This window comes from Myodes glareolus, chromosome 14 (genome assembly GCF_982192425.1).
Source record: "Myodes glareolus chromosome 14, mMyoGla1.1, whole genome shotgun sequence".
In the NCBI taxonomy this organism is placed as follows: Eukaryota; Metazoa; Chordata; class Mammalia; order Rodentia; family Cricetidae; genus Myodes; species Myodes glareolus.
The window spans coordinates 75,927,298-75,935,911 of NC_142039.1; positions in this window are offsets into that span (position 1 = coordinate 75,927,298).

An 8,614-nucleotide genomic window follows, 5' to 3' on the forward strand; every position below is an offset into this window, starting at 1 on the left:
TGCACATACCTATCCACATGCATTCACACATATACATACACATGCATGCACACAAATGATTTAAAGTAATTTTTAAAACAAAAAGAAAATGAAAACAAATGATTAAGTCTAATATATTTGAGTAATATATGCTAGGATAATAGTCAAAAGAAATGTATTTTAAGACTCAAGTCCATCCAGAATTTTCTCTGACAATGATGGAGCTAAATAGGAAAAACCAGACTAAACTATTAAAAGCTGTATGCGTTACTTAGTAACTCATTGTAATAAACGAAATAAAAGGAGAAACTGAACTAAATTTTAAATTAATGAAAACAAAGGTACAACAAACTGAAATGCGTCTGGTAATGGTCAAACAGCACTAGAAAATATTATAGTCTGCAAAAAAAAAAAAAAGGAAGAATATCGTCCATGGTGCTGGATAAACATGACGGATCAACATCGTGGCCAAAAGCAATCTGGGGAGAATAAAATGATTTGCCTTACACTTCCATATCACGGTCCTTCACTGTGGGAAGTTAGGGCAGGAACACGGAGCACGGACTGAAGCAGAGCGCAGAAGAACATTGTTTACTGGCTTCCTCTCTGACTCAGCCTTTCTTACCCCTGAATCATTTGCCCACAGTAGGCTGGGCCCACCTACACCAATCATTAATCAAGAAAATGCCCCACAGCCTTGCCTAAAGGCCAATCGATCGAAGCAACCCTTAACTTACTCTTCCTAAGTGATCCCAAGTTGTGTTAAGCTGATGAAACTGATCCTTGCAAGTCTGATATTGAAACCAAATAAATATATGACCAAGAAACAATCAAATAACAGTATAGAAAAGTCAAAGCATTGTGTGTGAGTGGAGACTCGTTGTGGGCCTTGGTGTATCCGTAAGGCTCTGGGCACAGCTCAGTAAAACAAGCTTGTTGTCAACTTTCTTTTGATACACCAGACCCCAAATAATGACATAGAGGCTTATTATTAATTAGGAAAGCTTGGCCCTTAGCTTACGCTTGTTCCCAAATAGCTCTTATAATTTCAATCAACCTGTTTCTATTAACCGCCATCCTGTCACGTGGCTTTTTACCGCTTCTCCACTATACACGTCCAACTCCCTCCGTGTCTTGCTGGCACCTCTCACCTCTCTTCTTCCCAGAGTTCCTCTGTCTCATTGAAATCTCGCCTGTTATCTTCTGCTTAGCCATTCAGCTCTTTATTAAGCTAATCAAGTGCCTTGGGTGGGTGCGGCAAAATGTAGACACATCTTCGCGCAGGATAAACAAATATACTGCAACATAAACTTAAAAAGACAAATTGCTTAATCATCTCAACATGCACAAGGAAAGCAATGGAAGGCCATGTATATTCCTTCTAAGAACCTAGGAAGCTACAAGCCAACGTTGTCAACCTGATTTTAAAAGAAAGAAGCATCTACTACATACCTATAGCTCACATCTTAGTTAATTGTAAAAGACTACATGCATCTTCCCTAAAATTGGGAGACAGAAAAGGAGATCTGGTTTCAGCTCTTTCATTCAACATCATAGCAAGGGAGAAAGTCAAAAATGGGAAATGGAAGATTTCCACTTTGAATAGAAATAATATTGCCTTTGGTTTGGGGGACAAGATACTGTTTCTGAAGAAAATACTACTGACTCTACATGTGAAGGAACCTGGACTAATCCACACATGTAGCAAAGAGGCAGGATGTGAAATTGATATGTAAAGAAGCAACTACATTTCTAAACAATATGATGCGAACATTTTTGAACTACCCTGACAGTTCATATCAAAAAAAAAAAAATTGACTCCATAATGATTCAGATGAGGAAAGAATTGATTCACAGAATGACGAACATTACCAAAATCAGCTGAGGAAGAGTCACGGAGTTCAAAAAGGGGGCTTGAAGACTGTCAAGATGCGATTCTCCCTAAATCCAAGCAGTTACTTTTATATAAAAATGTATAGACGCTAAAGACAACATGCGCACGCAATCCACCCAGAATACCGTTGGCAGCACTGAAGAAAGGAATCAGACTGAAGGATTTATGCTCCTTGGCTTCCTGGCTTACAACAGAGCTGCAGTCATCAACGTGGTGGGCGTGGCCTTCCTGCACGGCAGATGAGGACAGCCGTGGAAGAGTAGGAGCTCAGAAACGAGACCCACACGGACGTGGAACACTAATTTTTGACAAAATGAAAGGAAATTTGGTGGAAAATGTTAGTCTTTTGAGTAAACAAGTCTGGGAGAATTCTCTACCATGTCTATAAAATGAACATTAATCTCTACTTTGTACCATACACAAATGATAAATAGGATAGATTATAAGCTGTGTAAATAAAAAAAGTGTAAAACTTCTAGAAGAAAATCTTACAAGTTTGAGACATACAAACAGCTTAGATACAACAACTGAAGGGATGATGTGTAAGATAGTATCTCTCCCTCAGTGTTTGAAGGTATGATGTGTAAGATAATCTCTCCCTCAGTGTTTTAAATTGTTAAAATCCCTGTTTAAATGCGATGGAGATCTCAGGAGGTTCCAGGAAGGAATTAAGGTGGGAATTGACACGTAGAGAAAGAAAACTAGATGGTTGTGTTTTGAATAAGCAGATGAAGACACAGCAGGTAGAAGGAGTGGGAGAGATGACGTCACTGTATCAAGAACAGTGACATAATTGTTTGGCTTTGAATAAGCGACCTTCATCAATAGCAAAAGAACAGTAATCCTTTACTGAAAAGCAAACGAGTATACCATGCTTCCCCTACATAAATCTACTAAATTCTTACATATCCTCCTGAAGTGGGCATCTGATTTCTAATAACAGATAAAGACAACGCGCCTCACAGAAGAAAGAGATGTGTTCAATCTGGACTAAGTGAAAAGCAGGTGCTCTGAGATATCCTGCCTCTAGGATGGGGCTGCGTACAAAACAAACTGACCAGCATTGAGCTACGGATTCCTCTGGATCCAAATGAAAGAACAATGATCTTTGTATGAAAACATCCAAGGACTATGGACGATATTGTTAGATACTGAAACCAAACTAAAGAAATTGATTCTCTTGGCTTGCAAGATTTATTTATTTAAGAATAAAACCAAAACCTAACGCTAAAATAAGCGTTAAAAATTAAAATAAAAATAAAATTAAAATAAAATTAAAGTTAAAATATTTCAACTCCACTTAAATAAGCAAATATCTTACTTTCATCCACATAACAATATCATCCATGTGACTTGGTCTCAGAACACGGAAAGTCTGAATAAGTAATGATGTGAGTTACTGCTACAAACATGAGTCTTCCCCAACCGCCTTTTATAAATTGCCGGCCCTTGCTTCTCTAAAAGCCCTAGTGCTAAAAACTTTTCTGTGATCTGAGATTGCGTTCTTTCTTAGTGGCCAAGCATCAGACTGTTGTTTTCCTTCAGTCGGTCTGGGCGTTAGCTAACACTCATTTCTCTAGATCGCCCACTTCTCTTTGAACTTGGAAAGCAGGAATTTGATCACGTACAGAATTTAAAGCAACTGAAACAGAGATCCAGACAGAACCAAGAAATTCTGGGAGTTAATCATAATAATTCTCTGATCTCAGTAAGTTCAACTTACTCAGTAAGCTTGTTTAAAGGCCGAGTGTCACTGACTTGGACATTCCAGGGAGCCCAAGAGTGTTCCCTACATGACTGATACTGTTCTGCTTTCTAGAGAGGAGAAACGAAGCCACGCTGGACAAAGTTGTCAGTAGAAACCAGCATGAATCAGAAGCTTTTCTTTAGAAGTAAAATGCTTGAACCAGCTTTACAGATTCCGAGACTGAACAATAATGGCTGTTCTGTGTTTAGCATGCTCACATCTTGTTCTTCCATTTCATATAAAGTCTACACTTGTAATGCTGTGTGCTGTCCAACTCTTCTTTAAAGAAATAACTAGTTTCATTCTAATAGTTAAATGATTTTTAATATCCTCCCTTGTTATGAATGAAGTATTTCTGTTTCCCCAAAATTCACATGTTGCAACTGTGATGAGGGCGTTTGAGCTAAGTGATTATGTGGAGGTCACATGATGGAATTAATGTCCTTGTAAGATGAGAATGGGAACGTGCATATACATGTATGCACACCACAGATGCACACAGACATTACACACATGCACACACACATACACACACATCACACATGCACACAGACATTACACACACACATTTCCTATCCTACTTGCCAGTTCACAAATAAACACTCAGAGACTTAATAAAAATGATAAATGGTTGTCTGTTGGCTCAGACTTATTACTAGCTAACTCTTACATTTAAAGTAACCCATATTTCTATCTATGCTTTGCTACATGACTTGTAAGCTCTTTTCTGTCAAAAAATACTTTCCATAAACATAAGAGGCACAATGGGTTTATTTGGGCTCATGGATTTAAGGTTTGAGTCCACATTCAGCCAGTGGTATTGCTCTTAGGACCCTGGAAAGGACAGAAACATCTCTACAGACACATCAACAGATTGTTCTTATTTTGTGGTGATCAGAAGGCAGAGAAAAACAGAAACGGACCCGGGACAAGAAACAGGCACCAAGGGAATGTCCCTAGAGATCTACTTCTTCCAGCTATATCCCATCTCTCAATACTGCCATCATACCAGGAACCCATCACGCAATGAATGTACCTATTAAGTCTATGTCCTCAGGATTCAGCCAATTCTCTACAATCAGCAGCTGCAGACCACGCCTTCTTACCCAAACCCTTTCAAAGGAAACTTCATATCCAAAGCCAACTGGATCATATAATTAAGCTCCTGAGAGCACTCGCCACCCATCCATGAAGACAGAAGCAGCCACACCTGACTCCACTTGTGTGCACAGCAGCTGCCCAGGTCCACACCCAACAAATCCCATGACATCATCTACCCACACTTTGCTCTCTGCATTAGAAACTTGGGAGGAGCCAGAAGACAGCGCGCAGACTCCTGTCTGAGGAGGCAGAGGAGGGGGAGAGGAGCAGAAAGAGCAGTTCTGACAGTCTTTAACCTTGGGCTGAACTTGAATCTTAACGCAGAGACTTCTACTTTCCCTTCAGCAAGTTTACATTGGCGAGAAGTCTCCAGAGAAAGATGGGTTTAATAGCAGTACATAAAGGAGGCTGCAGATTTTTGTGTGTGCTTCAGACTTGATGCATGAATCTCAACCCAGTTGCCCTCTCTTTAAAGGTCACCTCTCTCCCAAGCTCTGAGAAACACTGTAACCTCTTTCTTTGCCAAGGCAATCCAAGCTTCATCTCGCAGACACTCCCTCCGGCTTTGCCGAGCTCATCAACCTAACTGCCTATCTGTCGTTAGTTCTTTGCCCCCGTTGCTTTAACCTCTTGTGCTGGTGTTGCTGCCTCCTCAGGCCTCACCAGGCCTGAACCCCACTTTGTCTCCACCCAGGTCACCCTGAATGTACCCAGTTTCCTACAAAACACCTCGATTAGCATTTTGAATTGTATAGAGCATGCTCCTCCCCCTGCAGATATAGAGATACAGATATTTCTTAATATTTTCCTCCACCAAGAATACAGCTACTGTTCAGTGATTCTACATTTAATCAGGTTCTGTGCTCACAAACTCTGATAACTATGGCCTTATCCACACTCTATAAAAGTATGTGTGCCTGTGTGTGAGAGAGAGTGTGTGAGCATATGTGTGTAAGAGTGAGTGTATTTGTGTGTTTTTGTTCATATTGTAAAAACTATTTCTCTAGCTTAGATGCGTGCAGGCATTCATTTGTATACACACACACACACACACACACACACACTTACAAACTCACTTCTCTCACTTTTCACTAGGCATTCAAATTGGCCTGAATTTTAAGGTTTATTTTTTGTTTGTTTGTTTGTTTGCATTGTTTTGGTTTTTAGACAGGGTTTCTACAGAATTACAGTCAGTTATGAGCTACCATGTGAGTGCTAGGAACTGAATCCAGGTCCTCTGCTAGACCAATAGATGCTATTAACCACTAAGTCACCTCTCCATCCCCTTATGGAGGGCCTCTTTTTAAACAAAAGAAGCAGAGTTAGAAAAAAAATATTACATATTTTCTGTCATGTGTGGAATACAACCAATATAAGTATGCATATATGCATACATATACACTCACGTGTGATATGAAAATGGAAGGAGGGCTTTAAGGAAAGAGAAGTGTCTAAGGGGTCAGTGGAGGGACATATGAGAGGGTAATGGGCACAAGGAAATATCACATGTCCTCTCCTGTGTGTGTGTGTGTGTGCGTGTGTGTGTGTGTGTGTGTGTGGTGTTTGTGTTAACCAGGCTCCAGAAAGCAGCCAGTTAGCAAATAGAGTCAAAATATTACTTCTTATATCTTACTCTCTTATATTTTGGGCACATACAGAACCACTTTTGTTCCCATATTGAATAATTTGTTTTATTACAATATCTCCATCTTCCATGCTCACTCTAAATTTATTTTCCACAACCCTTCCCTCAGGATCCCTGAGATAGCCCAGGGAGGCTTGGATTAGTAGCTAACATGTCCGGTCTGCATCCCCTACTGTTGACTTACTCAAATGACTGATTACCTTTGTAGTACAAACACAAAGCCCAAACTTGACATTGAAAAACACACACCAAAAATCATTTTAATTAAAACCCAGTGAGATACAATCTCAAACCATTATGATGGTTACTTAATTTTAAGAAACTTAATTTTTGAAATTTTTAACCAAAAATAATAAGTGTTGATATAGCTATGAAGAAAATAAATTCTTTGTACACCACTGGTGACAACATGAAATTATTAGAGCCACTGTAGAAAACAGTATGGCAGTTCCTCAGAAAGCTCAAAATTTAATTATAGTGTGGCTCAAAGTCTCTCTGCCTCCTCTCTTCTCATCGTATTTGAGTCACCCCAGCTCTCTTCATGGCGCCCATCACCGCCTGATGGGTAGCATCCTTGAGTCTGCAATTCACATCTCTCCTGGTACCCACGTAGCATGGATACATACTGAGTTACAAACCAACACCTCTGCCTTTGGACCAGCTGTGATGTAGTAAATGGCCTCCTCAGCAGAAACCAGAAACCAACATGGTTCACCCGTCTCTCCCTGAGGGCCCTATCACAGCTACCTATGGTCGTGATGCTTGAAGCCTCCTACTCTTCTGGGAACTGAAGGCTCCTCTAGGAGCGCTGTCTCTCTGTGATGTTTTATCTCTCCTCCTGAGAGATAAAACTTCTCTTTAGACTTGGAGCCTCAAGGCTATACTTTAAGGGATCATTTCTATAGTTCGTAATAGACTTGGAGCCTTGCTCTACCACTTCAAGTGAGGATGCTGTCACCATCCTAAAGCTCACCCAAAGGGGCATTTATCTCAGCTTCCTGTCTTTGAACCTGAAAAAAAAAACCTCTCTATAATTAGCCTATGTAAGGGAACTCAATACCTAAACAGGGTTGCATAGACATTAGAGATTAGGGTTGTCTTTCTAATACATTTATTCAGCAAATGCTGAATAAGTTCAGGATGCTGAGATGGAGAGAAAGAAGCAACGATAAGAAAAACAGAGGCAACGGTCATGGTAACAAGAGACCAAGAGGGAGAGCTGCTGCTCGGGCCACTTCCTCCAGCGCTGTGTCCCAGCTGTAGTGCTGCCTGTGTGGTCAAGAAAGGTGTCCCCAAGAAGCAGCATATGTGCTGAGATCAGAAGAAGGAACAAGATTTGCTAGTTGAGACCCATCTCACGTAGGAAGGAAAAGTGTTCTCATGCACTGGTAACGGCTCCATGGAGGCTCAGCTCACCAGGGAGGAGGAGACAGCGCTGCACAGTGGAAGACTAGGGACAAAAGTCAGGGAGTTGTGGGGAGAGAGCACTCTGGAACAATGCTAGAGAGAGACAGACAGAGTCTCATCTATGTATAAAATTTGCTGTTATAAATGCCCCTCTACTTAGAATCAATCATCATAAGATGAGAACATTCTGAGCTGAAATACGTTTATGCTCTACCGTCTAAGCACCCCAGCTTGGCTCCGCCTCCCTTCCACAGGCTCAGACCACGAGCTGTAATCTATAGTTAGGTATTGAGAGAGTTCAGGTATTGTCAAATTCATGATGCTTTTGTATCTCATAAAACTCAAACTCACAAACTGTACCACTGTCACCTGGGAGTGTAGGGAGGGCTCCATACCCACAGTGCCGCTGAGTGTCTCTGGGCAGCCTTCTAGGATGCAGAGGGTTTCCTTCCTGCCTTCTCTACTCTCTCCTGGACTTCACAAGGGAGACATTCCTTGGAGAAAGTGTTGGATAAATGGGGTCATCATGACTCCTTTCTTTAACTGCGTGTCTGCGCTCGCTGTCTACCTGTTCACCCAGCATTCTGCACTGGGTTGTTGGCCTCCAGCGACACGGTGGGACCCTTGAGTCTAGGTCTCCCAACACCCACTGTCCTCCCACGTAGCACTTCCTTTGTCTCCTCTGTCACCGTTACCTGGAAAGACTGTCCTAGTTTTCTTTCTGTTGCTATGGTAATAACTATGCCCCAAAACAACTCTTCCAACTTACAGTCCATCGCCTAGGAAAGCCAAGGCAGGAACTCAAGGCAGGAATTTGAAGGCAGGAAGTAAATGAGGGCAC